Source organism: Phalangium opilio, unplaced genomic scaffold (assembly GCF_054372755.1).
Source record: "Phalangium opilio isolate 3A_F unplaced genomic scaffold, DU_Popi_V2 ptg000390l_1, whole genome shotgun sequence".
NCBI lineage: Eukaryota > Metazoa > Arthropoda > Arachnida > Opiliones > Phalangiidae > Phalangium > Phalangium opilio.
Window position 1 is genome coordinate 470,428 of NW_028324234.1, and position 14,759 is coordinate 485,186.

A 14,759-nucleotide genomic window follows, 5' to 3' on the forward strand; every position below is an offset into this window, starting at 1 on the left:
AAGTACTCTTTATTTGAAAACCGAAGAGTCGTTTACTAAAGCTATGTTTGAAGCTAAAAGCATTTAAGAAACTTTGCTATATTTTGCAATATCTTTCTGGCGAAATTCAATAATAATATTTTACATTTAATGATATAAATAATTCATATTCCTAGTTTCGTTTAATATTTAAAAGTGTTATTTGGTACGTTTGAGTTAGGTGAAATTAAGTTTTCAAATAGGCAAAATGTTTTACATGTTAAATACCTAAAACATTGAGGAATTGAAACTCGGGGTTTCCTACATGGTGCTACGTTCGAAAAGTCAGTTAAAAGTAGTAAACATTTTTTCATTTGTAGTATTAATGTTTTAGTACTATTATTTACAAATTCAAAACAAAACTTCATATGAAGCTGATGAAAAGTGTACTGTGGATTCACATTTACTGCTTAACAGATTTACCAGAAAGAGAACCTGCTGTTTAAACAAAGTAGATACCCATTGGTTCTTGTTTAAACAAAGAATGGTTAAAGAAGACTTACTTTCCAAAGTGTTACATTTCATGATTATGAATGAAAATGAAAAAGTAGACAGCTTCTAGAATCTTGACGACGATCGACGTAAAGATTCCGTAGAACCACAGAACAAAGACTGGCAACAAAAATTCCATTTTCAAGACGATGACCTCATTCAATTGCGGTTTTTCGAAGGACATTGCCTCTCTTCGTTTAAAAGCGCTGTATCTTATGGTTTGAGCTTTCTGATCAGTCTCAACGTATCTTGTTGAACTAGAGAGAAAAAGTTGTACTTCTTTTTAAATGAATCAAAAATAATAAAAAAACTATTATCAAATTAATTTCGAAATGAAACTGTCTACAGGAGTATATTAATCAATTGATTGCTTTCTTGGTAATTATAAAGACAAAGAACTGAATGCGGTGGAAGAAATTACCCTTATTTTTCCATATATACATATATAAACATAAGTTCATTATATGTGTTACGTAAGTTTGTCACTGGTTACTGAGAGCTTGTCATGAAATGATGTACGTGAAGCGTCATAGATTCTCGTAAAGCCATGCCTGTTGAGGCCCTGTCAAAGACTTAGTACAGACTAAATAAGACGATAGACTGCAAAACGGAGTGTATTCAATTATCGCGTCGTTCTCAAACTAGCTCACAGTAGGCTCCGGCACAGAGGCGTCGGAAGTGTTTTGAAGTTGGGGGGCTCGGGCTCCGATGAAGACCAAGGAGGATGTATGGGATGACGCCCCAAACCTGCTCCGGAGCTGTTTCTTAGACATTGTTCTGTGCAGGCGCGTAGGAACGTTTCGAATTTAGGGGGGTACAGTCTAAACATGGATTTGGGCTCCCCCTCCCCAAAGACAAGAAAAATGTCGAAAAATACATTGAACACGGTTGAAACATTGTACTTTAATCACAATGAAATGGTGAATTATTATGATTTTCCAAAAATCGGTGTCCGATAGGTGTTGGTTGTGGAAAATGTTCTGCACATGAAATTTTATTCAATCTTATCAATCCTCTCTGGATATGTTTAGATAATTGCTAAGTGATTTAGTTTTTTTCAAGTCATTCTTGCCCGTAGTCAGGGCACAAACACTTTAAGAGAATTTTTAATATGAAAAATATGATTCCCATTGTAAAATTAAAGGATTTTATAGGACCAGGAGTTCATAATAACCCCCCTGATAGGACTCATAAGTGATAACACCTGAATTGTGGATGATTCTATTTCAGTGTGAACGTAAGATTCCTGAAAGTGCGTTACATCGCACTTTATCTAATTAAATACTGAAGGGCTCACGCAGAAGGCAAATAGGCTAATAATTAAAAAACCATAAACAAAAAAGACTTAAAAGTGACTGAAAATTACCAAATCAAGCTATTTAAAAGGGTCAGGTAGGAAGAAAGATTTTTCACTGAAAACCGATTTTTATAATGAAAGATATTGTAAAGGTCTGTGAACTTAAAGCATAGCGCGGCTCCTGTGGATCCCCTACAAGGGGACTTTCCTCCTGAGCTCTGGGTTTGGCTTGGCAAAGGCTAGTGGGCGGGATTTATACATGCACGTATAAATCCCGCCCACAAATGCCTCCTGCCTTCGCCAAGCCAAAACTGGAGTTCGCAAGGAAAGTCAACTTGTAGGGGATCCACAGGAGCCGCGCTGTGAGCTTTGACATTTCAGATGAAAAATCTCAGGCGAAATTAAATTGAAGTGCAGCTCAGAATTCAAAGTAATTGCTATCATTTCAAATAAAATCTCCAAAAATTCTTTAAATTTAATTATGCCAAAATGGAAGGCAAAAATCTCCTGAGCGAGCGAAGCGAGCTCCGCGATTTTTTTATCTGACCAAATGAGATGTCGCTAATTCTGCGTTTCAAACGTCATACAGCTGGGATTATAAATAATTATTCCAAAATCCCCAAAACATAGGAAGATTAGTGAAATTATAGGATAAAATGGGATACTTTCTAAAATATTCTCAATTCAGTATCATTTTGGCGCCCTTTGAATATAAATTTGGCGCCCTTTCTGACCTATTTAGGCGCCCTAGTAGAATTTTAGTAGAACTAAACCAACATGTATAACGGTGTAACGGATTTTGACAATTTGGCTACAGGCTAGTTCCAGTTTTCAGGGGATATTCACCGGGGATGAGGCATGAGAGTGTAAGGGGATATTCACCGGGGATGAGGCATGAGACTGTAAGGGGATATTAACCTGGAATGAGACTATGCATAAGGTATTTCTCAAGGGGTGAGACTACTATTAAAGAAATTCAGAAAGTATAGCTAAAATATGCTTTAAAATTTTTTGTTATGCAGTATGTCTTAAAATATAGAATTTTTTTATTTTTATCAAAAATTTAATACCTAAATGAATACAAACTAAGAAAATTAAAAACCAAATGTGAGGGGGCTGCGCCCCCTCACATTTCGTTATAGCAGGGGCTTGAGCCCTCCCTGCCCCCCCGGTTCCGACGCCACTGCTCCGGCATTACACAGCATGGGCAGTGTCATAATTATGGAAAATATCTTATAAACTTATGATGTAAATCAGTCAGGCTATACTTCATGACGTAATCTTTTTCCTCTCTCCAAAGAACATGAATCGGCTTTTCAGGCATTCGGAGAGTTTTTGTTTCTTGTTCATGATACATTTCATAGTGGATTTAGGTCAGAGTAAAAGTGAATCACAAGTCGCTTATCTTAATGTTATTTGTATTTGTATTTGTATGTTACTTTCTTTTCAAACGATACTAAAGCCGCGTTTACACGAGACACTTTGAAACCGTTTTAAACCGTTTTGGAATGTACAAAAAAGAATATTAAGTTGATAAAACCAGAGATCTTTCACGAGAAAATGCAAATATTATTTTTTAAAAAGTGTTAGGCCTTTCCAAAACGGTTCAAAACGGTTTCAAAGTGTCTCATGTAAACACGGCTTAAGTACGCTTGGATCTACAGCAATCAAGGCTCTTAGTAAATAGATTCAGGAAAAAGGGGTCAAAATCTCTTCCGCCCAGGGCAATGAAGGCTTAAGTTTTACAGCATCTATAACAAGTAAAATACCAGCTTGAATGAATCACGTACAGATAATCAAGGAGTTCCTTCATGTGGTGAGGCAATCTTCTACTAAATAACAAATGAGTGCTTCCAAAGGCATACTTTTCGGTTCCAGTGTAAACAACTCTATCTTTGCTCAACTCTGTGAGAGAATTCCACTGGATTTCACCTCTTTGAATCAAGGAAACTTCCCCAGAGTAAAACTCTTCTCTTATATTAAGAATTTCACCAAAATACAATCCGTTTTTTTCCATTCGATCTTGCATTTTGACATATATAGGAGAAGAATCTCCCTGCGAAATACAAATTCGCAATGTGTTATACGAAAAACGTGATGAGCAAACTGCAGGGTAAATAAGAAAAGAATGACTAAAATAAAGTGACCAAATTCAAAACTGCCGTTTTAGAAATAGCGGCTGCTGTTTTTCACGGGAAATAGCAGTTTTTAGCTTGAGTTTTGAACATTTCTTAACCATGCAGTTTGCCTTACCTATTGAAGAAGATCATCATCATACGCTAACTTAACAGTCAATACCTAAACCAAACGAAGCCAAACCTAACCTCATCTAAGACTTTTGTGATACAAGTAACAAAGTTTAACGAGACTTAATTATGTTTAACTAACAACACCTACACCATCATAAACGACTATCGTATTTCACTTCTCGGTTGCCCTGCTCTTTTAGAAACTGCTGTAACCGTACGCCGCATTTACGAGAACCGCTGGTTAGGGCAGGGCCGGATTAAGGGGGGGCAGAGGGGGCACCTGCCCCCGGGCGCCAGCAAAATAGGGGCGCCCAAGATGTCTGGTGATACCCAAATCTGAGCGATTGTTTTATTAAATTTTCGAAAAACTCAAAAACATGACGTTAGTTTTGAATGATTACGGGACTGTTTTTCGTTTTTAAATAGGTATATTAGCTATCGAGACCAATTTATTACACCAAATTAGTTGGGAGGAGACGATAAATAGATTTTCCGAGTCTAAATCTAGAAAAGCCTATTCAAAGACATAGGCAGGGCTGATACTAAGTCACTTTTTTCAAATTCGGTTACTTAAAGTCACTTTTCCAAAAATTAGTTACTATTTGTCACTTTTTTTGGATTTTTGAGTCTTTCGGTGTTATTTATCTTCTCGACCACAAGGTTAAACGTAATATATTTGACTGTATGACGGTTTAAACGCAAAAACAGCGAGATTACAGTTGATCAAACCCAAAAAATTGTGGAGCTCGCTTCGCTCGCTCATCAAATATTTAACTTAATATTTATAATCAGTCCAATTCAAATGAATGTTTTAGTTTTGATTTAAAACGACATCAATTACTTTGCATTCTGAGCTGTGCTCCAAAATGGTTTAATTCAATTTCGCCGTAGAAATTTTATGATTGGACCTTTCCTTTGACTGGAAATATCTAAGCCCATAGATTGGCACCGACCTTTAAAATATCTTTAACTACTGAAAATAATTATGAAAATCGATCATGTCTGAAAACATTTCATTTAAAGTGTCCTTATTTTATAGCTTAATTTGCCCTTATTTAGTCACTTTTTGCTTACTATTTTTAAATTTATTAGTCACTTATTCAACTAAAATTGAGCGTATGAGTGAGTATCAGCCATGCATAGGGATACTTTTCACTTAACAAAATTACAATAGGGAGCTAACAGCTGGCTAGGGGGAAGAGATAGTCTGACGTCACGCAGCCGCCCTCTGGTTGGCATTTTTGCGCGTAGAATACTGTTGCCAACCGTTAGGGGGGATGAAACTCCAGTAAGAGATAGAAGGGTGTGACGTTTCAGGGTCAGAACTGTTAGCTCCCTATATTTCTAATAAAAACAAAATTGTTAAAATTTCTAGCTGGTTTTTATAAATTATGGGGCCAAGGGAGGGGGCGCCCATCGAGCCACTGCCCCGGGCGAAAATCTTCTTAATCCGGCCCTGGGTTAGGGAACTGCCCTTAACGGGTAAACTGCGTTTTCGGGGAACCGCTATTTGGGGAACCGTTGATATGAGGACCGCTATTATGGGATCAGCTCATAAGGAACTGCTTATATGTGGGCTTCTTAATTAAGACAGTAAGATATTTCATTTTAAATGTCACCTCAAAAAGGTTCTAGGGCGATATTCATTTGAGTCATTTCGAAGCAAAAAGAAGTTTCAATTTGGTTATTTTCATAATCCAGGTTAAAATTTATTGAGCGAGCTTAGAGATTTTGGGGTCTGTAGAAATGTAATCTCTAATTCAGCGTTTAAATCAGAGTCCCATAAGTTATTGAATTATATTATATTTGTAATTGTCAAGGCTCAAAAAACAAAAATGTTCTAAACAATATTTTTAGCAATGAAATTTTTGTAACTGAAAAAAAAAGTTTTTAGTAAGTAGACGTATTGAAGAAAAGCAAGGGCATATTAAAAAAGGTTCAGGCTAGCTCACACATCAAAGGAAAAGGCACGATAAATGACGCATTAGATGCAAAGGCAGGGGCAAACTATGAATACAATTTCAGTGTGTTATAATTATTTAAACCACAAGCCCTACCAAAAATATAGAGAAGAATTGCGTTTGAGTGCAAATAGCGGGAAGAATACTCGGTTTCTTCAAGATGTCTTCAAACGAGTTAATGTAATCAGACTTTGAAATCATTAGTTCGCTTTTCAAATTCCCAGAAAATGCTTTCATTAAAACATTAGATGACAAACCAAAGGCTCCGTATATGAAATATCCTCGGAACGTTCGACCCAAATCACCTTGCGCTGAAAAATGAAACAATTTCGGAAAGCAAGAATTTGAAGAAGAATATTTTTGTCTGATATTACGATTTTGTAGCAGATCAGACAGGAGAACCCAGATAAAATGCATAAAGGAATCCTTCTTTTTAGTTCCCATTATTTTGTATTGTAAACGATTGATTATAAAGGCGCAGAGCGGAAGGAGAACAATTGTGAGGGCAGTTGCGATCCAAACAGCTGGACTTAATCCTAGTATATTATAGCGATCCGACCCTGAACTCAGACGAGATACGACAGTGTAGATTTGAGCCATCGAAACTTCCACAACAGGTGAGATGTGCATTTCCATTGTGCGGCTCTCATCTAGTCCCATTGGATACAATAACCCGTCTATTAGCTAGGGTAAAAGCGTAATGTAAATTAGACTACGGACAATTTAAGGTCGACATCGATGGGTAGGACAATTTAAGGTCGACATCGAGGGGTCGGACGTTTTTGAAAAGGTTTACGGGATTTCGAAATTCAATTCGATTTCTTCGGATTTCATTTGATTTCGTTGGATTTCATTTGATTTCGTTGGATTTCATTTGATTTCAAAATTTGGTAAAATCCAACGGATTTCGTCGAATTTTGAGATTTCTCCCGTGATTCCGTCGGATTTTGCTATTTTTCCCGTGATTTTAACGGGTTTTGCGAATTCCCTTGATTTCGTGATTTTTACCGTGATTTCGTTTGATTTTGTGATTTCTTTTGATTTTGGATTTCGAGAATTTTGTAATGGATTTCGCAATTTCTTTACTGATTTTGTTTCTGATTTTATGATTTTTTTGTTGATTTTGTGATTTATTTACTGATTTTGCGATTTTTTTATTGTTTTTGTGATGTCTTTACTGATTTTGTGATTTCGTTACTGATTTCGGATTTTTTATGGGATTTCGAAATCAGCATTGATTTTGGATTTCTAAAATTGGATTTCGCGGTTAGCGTACGGGATTTCGTGAATGACCGACCCCTCGGTCAACATGTATGATGAAAAAGCAGGAACGATAAAAGAAATACACCAAAATTACCCCACGTTTTGTAGCTTCAATTGAATTGAAAAAATAATTCGTTCTGGTAAAGTCGGAACTATTGAGAAGTTCATGTACACGCTCAGGAGTTACATAGATCAATCTAATGAAAGAGAGGCCACGAGCAACGTAACAATATTTAGTATGACACTTTTTAATGCCAATGCTTTTCTTAAGTCAGGTTTTCCCACCATATTATAGATAATAGTATAGAATGAAAATAAAATAGGAAATTTCCGGACAACTCCATAGATTTTTGGTCAAAATATTGTTTGGTGTGTCATCAAATACACATTGACTACTACCAAAAGTGGATGAGAGGAAAAGTATGAAAATGGACAAAAGTCGTGAGTCATCAGAGTTTCGCCGTAGTTCACCGTTTTATTGGCGTAGCTATACTGGGCCTGTTCACTCCCTTAAAATAGGTCTTGTGTTAATTCGCGGTTACGCGGTTACCGTCGTCTGCTATTGTGTATGCTAGAACTTCCTCGATTTGCCTTTGTAGTCAGGACAGAGTAGCTGGTAATATTTTAAAAGGTATTTGAAGGTATAATATGGATTTAAGTAAGGTTATCAAAGCAATAGAAGAGCACATAAAACTAGATACGTTTAAAACAAATCTCGGTAATTTAGCTATAGCGCGAGCAGCTTGCGTCGTGATGCGCGTGATCGAGTGGGCTATGGTTAAACCCAGGAGCATAAATGTCTGAACTACTTTCAGTCGGGAGTTTGCAAGTCCATCAGTCACTAGTAGGATAAATAGTTATTGGCAAAACTTTGATGTCCGCGTTTTTCAACACATGCTCTATGGCCATTGTCATACTTTCCCTCTCATCCACATTTGCTAGTACTTGAATAGGTAAATCAACTTGGTTCTACTTTTATACGCATAGTGCATGGTGAAAAGAACAATTCAAAGGTATCGAAATTTATGTCGTTACACCGATCTGACACTCAAATGATATATTTTCAACGTGATTCTAAAAAGTACGAAACAATTCAAAATTGGGGTAAAACCACTTATGACGGTTTTGCCCCAGGCTTTTTTCTAAGTAATCTCAAATATCCTATTTCATCTGATAGAATTCGGAATAATTAGGTGATCCACTCTGATATTTAAACATAATTCAGTGGTTTTTGATAGACCAAATCAGAAAACTGAAATTCGCAAACATACGTAGTATTGAGAAGGTTACAATAGACGAATTTTCCAAACAGAAATACTGTTCCTTGTTCAGGTAAGTAATAATGTGTGCAAATATTGAAATCACTCTCGTGTCTCTGGAATGAATAATTACGACAAAAAATCAGATTGTATATTTTTGAAAATAAACTGCCCAAAACTGAAAAAAGCAGATTTAAGTATTTTGTACTTACAGTTGGAATGTTATATTTAAAATCGTACGTCGTAGCCAGATTTGACATGTTTGTGTAGATTCACAAATTTTTGGTTCTTGAAAATATACTGACAAATTTTTAGTTCTTGGAACTAAACTGACAATTTTTTGTTTCTTGGAAATAGGAGCACGTCAATTGGTTGATAGACATTTGAGTGACGACAACTTGGAGTCCAACAATTGGATGGCAATGAAACCGACAGAGCGTCAATAGGGTGAAAAAAATGTATTTTCTTAAGTTACATATCTCTTAAAACCACAAAATTCGGATAGTCAAAACTCTATGTTCTGTGAGGTGAAGTCAGGTTAGGTTTGGTTCAGTTAGGTCAAGCTGGGTTAGGTCGGGTTCATTAGGTCAAATCAGGTTAGGTTTGTTTTCAGTTAGGTCAAATCAGGTTAGGTTTGTTTTCAGTTAGGTCAAATCAGGTTAGCTCTGATTCAGTTAGGTCAAATCAGGTTAGCTCTGATTCAGTTGGGTCAGGTGGGGTTAGGTTTGGTTCAGTTCAGTTTGATCAGGTGATGTTAGGTTTTGTTCAGTCCAGCTAAGTTAGGTTAGATTAGATTAGGTTTAATGAGATCAGGTTAGGTTAGGTTTAGTGAGATCAGGCTAGGTATGGTTTAGTGAGATCAGGCTAGGTAAGGTTTAGTGAGATAAGGTTATGCCAGGTTAGGTATAGTGGAATTAGGTTGGGTTAGGTTTAGTGATATCAGGTTGGGATAGGTTTAGTGATATTAGGTTGGGTTAGGTTTAGTGAGATCAGGCTAGGTAAGGTTTAGTGAGATCAGGCTAGGTATGGTTTAGTGAGATCAGGCTAGGTAAGGTTTAGTGAGATAAGGTTATGCCAGGTTAGGTATAGTGATATTAGGTTGGGTTAGGTTTAGTGATATTAGGTTGGGTTAGGTTTAGTGATATTAGGTTGGGTTAGGTTTAGTGATATTAGGTTGGGTTAGGCTTAGTGATATTAGGTTAACAAGCTTTTGGATTCTTGAATTTATAGTTTGACAATTTTTTGGGTCTTGAAAATATAGATTCAAATTTATATTTTAGTAAATTAAATTATCCAAGCTTCAATGAAAAATATTAAAAAAATATAAGGTGTATGGTGACTTCCGTAACTCTGCCTTCCTTCACCTCCAATTCAAACCTCATCCAAATAAATCCTGAAATTGAGAAAACGGCAAGACTTGCGTTGAAGAGTACGAAGTAGTATCTAGGCCTATTCGAATGTTTCACTGAACTGTCTTAATGACAGTATGCCAATGAAGAAAATGAATCGAATAACTTCCTGGTCGAGGGGTGTCACGGAGATCAGTGTTTTGGAGACAATGTGTTGTCACGGTAACAAAACCATGTATTTGAACTTTCATATTTCGTGTCCAATTGTAATACTTTATATACTTGTGAAACTCAAGTAATGTATTTTGAATTAACATAAGTTTTAGAACTTGTGGTAATGATGAAAATAAATCGGAAACCTCCGGTTTGATGCGTTGTCACGGAGATCAGAGTGTTTTGTATCTTTAAAAGGCAGCCAAAGTGTTGTCACGGTAACGAAACAATATATTTGAACTATGTGTTCATTAGTAATTCGTTATAATGATGTGAAACCCAAGTAGTTTATCTAAATTTAACTGTAAGAGCAAATTATAAAAGTTTTACAAAGTAATTGGCATAAGTTATCAGTAGTAAATCCTAATGCGTTTTGTTGCAGCTCTTAGCGGATATATTAACTTGGGATGTACCGAAATACCGATATGGGTACAGCCGCATATATCGGCCAATATTATCGGCCCATAAAATTAAAAAAAAAATAATATTTCTCCATGAATATCGTTTCCAAGGGTAGAATCAGCATTATTTTGGAGCATTTACCTTTTTACTTTGTTTTATTAGAGACATGTGTCACATCTCTTTCGTTTAATGTGTTACCGATACATATTTAGCCTTAACCCTTTTCCTTAAAGAATGGTATGGTCTAAGTTAAATCCATGCTTGATTTTTAGTAAAAATGCAGCTCCTTTCCTTGTTCAACATGAAGTAGCGTTATAAGCAAACTTAGGGACCACAAGTGAAAAGTTCAAAGTGTATTAGTGACACCAAACACATTTGAGAGTGCCAGTGTCGACTTTGATTGTTTGCGGGAGGTATGGGAAACTAGGGAAATTACTTTCTCATAGTCGTGAACAACGGGATAAAACTGAGATTGTGGTAAACCCTGCATTTTTAAAGGGAAATGTTAAACTGTGGGAATAAATTTGTGTGATGTGTTTCAATTAGTATTGAGTACTTTATTTCTTGTCAAATTTTTCCCGGAAATATCGGTTTACATGAAGCCGATATTGGCCGATACCAGAAGTGAGATGAGACTAGAAGTGAAGGGCTCTAGCATTGGTAATAGATCCTGGCATTAGTGAACAAATTTGAGGATTTTACGCCGCTTCATGCAATCGCGCCTACGCTAGAGAGAAAAAAATTGGTCGAGTTCCAAAAAAACTTTCTTACCCCCTTCCCCTCAACCTAAAGCGGCGAAACACGGACCCGGGTGCTTGAATCTAGTTCGGCCATCTACCACCGCGAGCGTCTCACGTTTTGGAGGGGAAATTCTGAAACCGCCACTAGAGGGCCAACCGTTGGTGTGTTATCAAGAATATTCACTTTCGCCGAGTGAAGAATTTGGTTAGCTCAGTACTTCTAGTCTCATCTCACTTCTGCCGATACCGATAAGAAAAACATGGGCCGATATATCGGTGCATCCCTATATTAACTTGGGTTCGCAAAATTATATCGAATCTGACAACAGTCGACTTGAAACATATTGTCAAAGTCTTACTAATCTTTGGGACTTAGTAAATAAAACCAATACTTTAAAAATACGGGTAACGAAACAATGTATTTGAACTTTCCTATTTCGTGTCCAATAGTAATACTTTATATAGTTTTGAAACTCGAGTAATTCATTTTGAATTAACTACAAAAGCATATTTTCTGTCGAAATGTCGAGATATATAAGTTTTAGAACTTGTGGTAATGATGAAAATAAATCGAAAACCTCCGTTTTGACGCGTTGTCACGGAGATCAGAGTGTTTTGTATCTTTAAAAGGCAGCCAAAGTGTTCTCACGGTAACGAAACAATATATTTGAACTATGTGTTCATTAGTAATTCGTTATAATGATGTGAAACCCAAGTAGTTTATCTAAAATTAACTGTAAGAGCAAATCATAGAAGTTTTACAAAGTAATTGGCATAAGTTACCAGTAGTAAATCCAGAAATTGATGACTTCTTATCCTGGGAAGTATTGGACACTAAGGCATTATATAGTATCCATCCCTGCTAGTCAAAATTGCCTATGGCAATCGTAAAAGAGGGTCGAAAGTTTCCTCCCCACTAGGAAAACTATCTAATCTACTGAAAAATATCCCACGCCGAGAGGCTGTGGCACTCAAACTGTGGGGCGTGTTCAAAACTTCTTCAGCGCCAATCGCTGAAAAGCCGTCTGGCTAGAACTCTATGAAAATCCATTACAATCCGTGGGCCTAGGACCTAACTCTAGTTTGACCGGAATTTCTAGCAGTCTATTAAAACAGCTGTTCTTGTCACCGTTTCTGATTCGTTACCTCAAACCACAGGACACACCTTAAACTTTCGTTTCTTGCCCGCTGCTGGCGCGCAAATCAGCCTGCCAACTCAAAATGAGGGAAATGCCGTAGGTGATCGGACCTAATAAGAAGTTGGTTAACAGAGATGGTTCCGGATATGGTTAGAGTCCAATACTTCCCAGGATAAGAAGTCATAAACTTCTGGTAAATCCTAATGCGTCTTTGTTGCAGCTCTTAACAAATATATTATCTTGGGTTCGCAAAACTCTATCGAATCTGATAACAGTCGACTTGAAACATATGGTCAAAGTCGTACTAATCTTTGGGACATAGTAATGAAAACGAATAATTAAAAAATACGGGTGTATATGCATTTGACATCCGTGAAGAAAAATGTGTTTTAATTGTATTGTAAATATTCTGGGAATATTAAAAGTTCTAGCAAAATCCTAATATTTGATTTTACAAAATAATTCCGGATAACGCTTTTTTCAGTTTCTGTTCAATGTAAATTATATCAAATTTTATAGTGTCATAATAAAAGTGTTATTTAGTATTCACACCACACCATTGCAGTTTTCAATGGTTAATCTTTCAATCACATGGAAAACCCTTAATTTGTATTTTGCGAAAATAATATAGCTTGCATACTACTCTTGATACATTATTGACAATTTTGCAATTAAAGGAACAACCTGTAACCTTGAGAAAAACGATCTCCGAATGATTCCTTTTCGAAATATTTTCCAAGGCTAAATAAATTACACCCTAATCTTGATCTCGTCAAATAAATATTCCCATAGTCAAACCAGGCAGATGTACAGCGCAATAAAGCGATTTATATTTTTGTCTCCAATGTAACGGGATTGCGGGGAAAACCCAGCTTTCCCCATTAGAGCTAACCTGACAAAGGCTTAAAAGAATCAATGAGATTTCCGCTTATTTTTAAAGGCGGGTTCATCTTCAGGGAAGACTGTTTGATTAGAGATAGGTCACCGTTCAAACTATGTAAGGAAAACATCGATTTTTCCTTTCCTAAAATCTACAAAGTTCCTCCTGAAGTTTTTATTAGTATTTATAAGTTAAACCTCCAGAGAGCATTAAGAAATACATTAAACATATTTAGTTTGAGATTGTAATCAAGATTCTTTTATATTCCATAAGGGAATGTATACATAAAATTAAAATAGTAGATTAAAAAGAAAACGCAACATATTTATCGATTCTTTACTTTTCATGCAGTATTTCCTGCATGATTCACTATGCGGATGATGTTTAAATTAGAACTATAATCGATAGAAAATCACTTGGTTTTCCTTTTCATCCCCCCTTGAAGCAAAATAAAAGAGTAAAACTTACAGAGTTTTCGATTTCATTAATTTAAATTATTCAAGCAAACACATCCTTATACCTGGTCGATATGACAATTTAATATGTTACCAAGAAGTGATGTCTAGTTTATTAGGGAGAAGGTATAAATTCGCCACATTTCCAGCTTTATCTCTAGTCCAAACGTAGACGTGTCCTGAGTTAATCCCCTCCGCCTCTAAATTACAACCAGCATCTCATTGGTTCTTAAAAACTCACGTCAGCGCGACGCGAATGACGAAAATTACGTATTTTCCGACTGAGGGGAGGCGAAATAGCCCGGCCTCCTTTTACGTCCCGCCTTGTATTTTGAAAGGGGGACTGGAACTATGGCGCGCGAATACTTAAACATCTTATTCCTTCTACCTAATAAACTAGATATCACTTCTTGATGTTACTGTGTTCACCATGCAAATACGAGCTTTGTGTTCGCAAAACTATAGTAAAAATAGAAACAAGACCAACGAAAATTTTCCTTCACTGTAAGTGAGCTTTTTTAAGTATTACCGGAAAAATTATACTAAATATTTCAAAGCAAAGAAACCTTTAATCTGCGTCGATATCGAAATTTAAAATATTGTACTGTGTTTCGCGCTATGATAATCAAGAAAATGCGTCACTATTGATCCCAGAAAGGGTTAAAATTACAGTAGAAGGCGAACAAATGAAACATTTGCTTTACTCCAAGTGCAAGAATCAAAAGCATTGAATTTCATTTTTATCTGAAAAATAATACTTAAAACACTCAGGGGAGCAAAAAACGCCTTTTACAAGTAACGAAGTCCGCGGAGATTGGTCAATGGATTTTTTGCTCAAGTCAGTAGGATTATGACAAATTTCAATACTGATTTATACGAATTCAAAATTAACGTTCCTAGAGTGAGTCAAAAAAAGTGTCAAAACCATACCATAGGTAATTCCATTATTGTCATATGAGAAGAATCATCAAAAATAATTATTATTTCCCTCACGCCAAGAAGCATCGCAAGAGGCAGTGCGAGTTGGCAAGCCTCTCGCGTG

The 14,759-nt window shown here is 36.3% G+C and overlaps 1 long non-coding RNA gene across 1 annotated transcript; it reads right to left on the minus strand.

The window, feature by feature from the left end:
• Positions 1-7,369: 7,369 nt before the first annotated feature.
• LOC149594135 (uncharacterized) lies at positions 7,370-8,791 on the minus strand. The gene is made up of 3 exons (XR_016379400.1): positions 8,752-8,791; positions 8,552-8,655; positions 7,370-7,477 (listed from the first exon to the last, which is right to left on the minus strand). It is a non-coding gene; the product is annotated as an uncharacterized LOC149594135 (long non-coding RNA).
• Positions 8,792-14,759: the final 5,968 nt, after the last annotated feature.